Raw genomic sequence first — 3,488 nt, 5'->3', positions numbered from 1 at the left:
CGACAAAGGTTTCGTGGATGCAACATTTATCGAACCACTTACAACTTCAGCCTCAAGGGTATACAAGCCTTGTTTCTTCACGCCTCTCAAGACTTCCTTCGAACCCTTCATGACTCTTAGGATACTTTTCTCTCCTTAGAAAACATATCCTTTCTTGTCGAATTCACCAAGAGAAAGCAGATTTCTCTTCAAATCAGGAACATACCTGACTTCAGTCAACAACCTTATTGACTCATCATGGAGCTTGAATCTCACAGATCCAACACCTGCAATCTTGCAAGCCTTGTTGTTTCCCAGCAATACTGATCCACCATCTTGATCACATAATTCCTCGAACAAGTCTTTGTTTGGAGTCATGTGCCAAGTGCAACCTGAATCCATAATCCACTCCTTCTTAGAGTCATTGCTTGAAACCATAAGAACATCAGATGATTCGAAATCATCTTGAACAATGGCAGCGTTGCCATTATCCTTACCTCCATGATATTTCAGGCGTTCAGGGCACACCTTTCTTGTGTGACCCTCCTTCTTACAATGGTAGCATCGAATGCCAGATGCTTCGCCACTGTAAGACTTCGACTAGCTTGTGCCTTTCTTCTTGTCGAACTTACCATCCTTTCGTAAGAGTTTTCCTTTAACGGCCAAACCTTCGCCAACAGTCGAATGTTTATGCTCCTTTCGTTCATTCAAGTCCTTAGAGTACTGATAACACGATTTTATATCGTATATTTAGCCTGAAATACATAGATATTTATAGCATTTTCCGTTTATTATATTGATTTATTATGATATTACGCGAGTTTTTGCTTTGTTTCAGGTTTTACACTCTTATTATGACTATTTGTGAAAAGGAGAAGAAATGGAGCTAAAACGACCTCTATTTATGCCTAAATGATGAAAAATGGGTGCTGAAGTAAAAAGGGAGTGCAAATAAGGCCCAAATATGCTAAAGATGACCCAAAGCCCACAAAGGAACAAATCTGCACGTGGCCCAAACCATCCCAGCAGGTGGAGACGCACGTCTCCAACGTTCTCTATGCCACATCAGCAAAAGGGAGACGCACGTCTCCATGCCCCTATTTTTCCTCCACTTGAGACGCACGTCTCAAGTCGTTCAAAGCACCTCCTGAAGAAGCGGAGACGCACGTCTCCAAGTCTCAGTCAGAAAAGCTCCCTCAATTCACGGATTCCAACTGCAAAGCCTCGCCTATAAATAGAGGCAGATACTTCACTTCAATCTGTCCGATTTCCTGCTAACGAAGTGCTGCCGAAATTGTACCGTGCATTATATTTTCTGCCTTCCTTTAATTCAAACAGTTATTTTCTCACAACGATTGCTACACCGGAAATTGTTGTGAACCTTTTATAAATCTAGCCTTACGTTAGATTTATCGCCTTTTATTTTCCTTGTTTTATTTTCCGTCCGTTTAAATTCCGAAGAACGATCCAGCCAACCTGTGGTGGAAGTTCAGTACTCGAAGATTCAGTTTCAATTTATTTAATTCAGGTTTAATATTTACTGCCTTTATTCATATATTTATTTGCATGATATATTATATGCCAATTAACATGCCTTTTATTATAAGCCAAATTAATTCATGCATGCTTAACTGTATTAATATGTCTGGCTAAATTACTAAGGTATCGGTATGTAAAGTAAGTTAACCGTAGGGATCCGAAATAAATTGGCTTAATTATGTTTTGTTAATTATCACCTGTTTTTTGTTTGTATGTCTAATTTAATTAGTAAGTCTTAAAACCAACAGAGCGAAAGTTTGAGGGCTTAAGACGGTCAAAGGTTAAAATCAATAGAGCGAAAGTTTGAGATCTTTAACTGGATAGTAGACATAGGACATTAGTTTTAAGGATGGCGAAAGCGTATTAAAACTAATTAGAACTTATTTATTTTCAAAAATTGTTTTTACACCCGAGCGGGATGGCGAAAGCGTACGTTAGGGATATTAGCATGTTCCGAGTCAACAGAGCGAAAGTTTGAGATTAGGAGATTTAAATAGATAACAACTTCATAAAACAGGCATTTTATTAATTACGTTGTTTCCAAAAAGCTTTTCTAAAATCTAATGGGATGGCGAAAGCGTACATTAGGATTAGGATAGTAATCTAAATTAACAGAGCGAAAGTTTGAGACGCGGATTTTTAACCAATTGAATTAGTAAAGATTTTTAATCGAATTATGCAAAAGCCAATGGACCTTCGGATCACCTTAAGTTAAACGAAATACATGCTGATATCTGTCTTTTATTATATTCTTTATTTCTCACAATCACTTTCCTTTAGGAACAATCGAAATATTAGTAGCCCTAGCTTTACATAGTAACCTTATATAACGGTAGATCGATTCATAGTCCCTGTGGATTCGATATCTTTTAAAACTACACGACACGACTGTGCACTTGCAGTCATCAGATTAATAGACACGTAAAGTCGCGATCAAGTTTTTGGCGCCGTTGCCGGGGACTATTTAAGTCGATATCATAACTCACTGTTACACCGTAGAGACTAGGGAAATTCTTTCCTTTCTTTCTGAACGATTGTATGCCAAGTACTCGTTCACAAGGAGGAGATTTAATACAACGAATTAACGAGATCGAACGTTTCATTAACGTCAAACGTCGAGCTCGCAATCTTCCCGAAGTAGCACCAATTCCGATTAATCAGGAATTGACTTTTACTGATCAAATTAATCAAATCACCCCAAAGTTAGAGATGGCTGCTCTTCGTCCTCTTAGAGACTATGCCGCTCCTTCGCGCGCTGAACCGCATTCAAGTATCGCACCACCTGCGATTGAGGCAAACAATTTCGAACTGAAACCTTCGTTGGTCCAAGCTGTTCAACAAAATCAATTCTCTGGAAGCCCTGCAGACGACCCCAACCTCCATTTATCTGTGTTCGTGCAATACGCCGACACTGTCAAAGCTAACAACGTTAGTTCCGAAGCTATTCGATTACGTCTCTTTCCTTTCTCCTTGAGAGATAGAGCTAGAGCGTGGCTTCAATCCCTGCCTTCTAATTCCATAACTACATGGGATGAATTAAAGAGAGTATTCTTAGCAAGATACTTTCCGCCTAGCAAAACTGCTATGCTCAGAGGTCAAATCAACGGATTTACCCAGAAAGATAATGAATCACTCTTCGAAGCTTGGGAACGTTACAAGGACATGCTTAGACTATGCCCTCATCATGGACTCGAACCATGGCTGATCATCCATACTTTCTATGGTGGTCTCTTATATAACACCAAAATGACTATAGATGCCGCTGCTGGCGGAGCATTAATGGACAAACCCCATGATGAAGCATACAACCTCATAGAGAACATGGCACAAAACCATTACCAATGGGGTGGAGAACGAGCCGCTCTAGAGAAAGCCCAAACCAAAGGAGGAATGTACGAAATAAGTGGTATAGACCGCGTTAACGCTAAAGTAGACGCTTTAACTCAAAAGATCGAGAACTTAACCATCAC

At 39.6% G+C, this 3,488-nt stretch overlaps 1 non-coding gene across 1 annotated transcript; it reads right to left on the bottom strand.

Annotated features, from left to right (window-relative positions):
* Positions 1-3,102: 3,102 nt before the first annotated feature.
* Positions 3,103-3,209, bottom strand: LOC131631744 (small nucleolar RNA R71). Its single transcript, XR_009292802.1, has one exon. It is a non-coding gene; the product is annotated as a small nucleolar RNA R71 (small nucleolar RNA).
* Between the last annotated feature and the right edge of the window lie 279 nt (positions 3,210-3,488).

Source organism: Vicia villosa, unplaced genomic scaffold (assembly GCF_029867415.1).
Source record: "Vicia villosa cultivar HV-30 ecotype Madison, WI unplaced genomic scaffold, Vvil1.0 ctg.000858F_1_1, whole genome shotgun sequence".
Lineage (NCBI taxonomy): Eukaryota > Viridiplantae > Streptophyta > Magnoliopsida > Fabales > Fabaceae > Vicia > Vicia villosa.
This window is presented reverse-complemented; position numbering and strand designations above follow the sequence as displayed.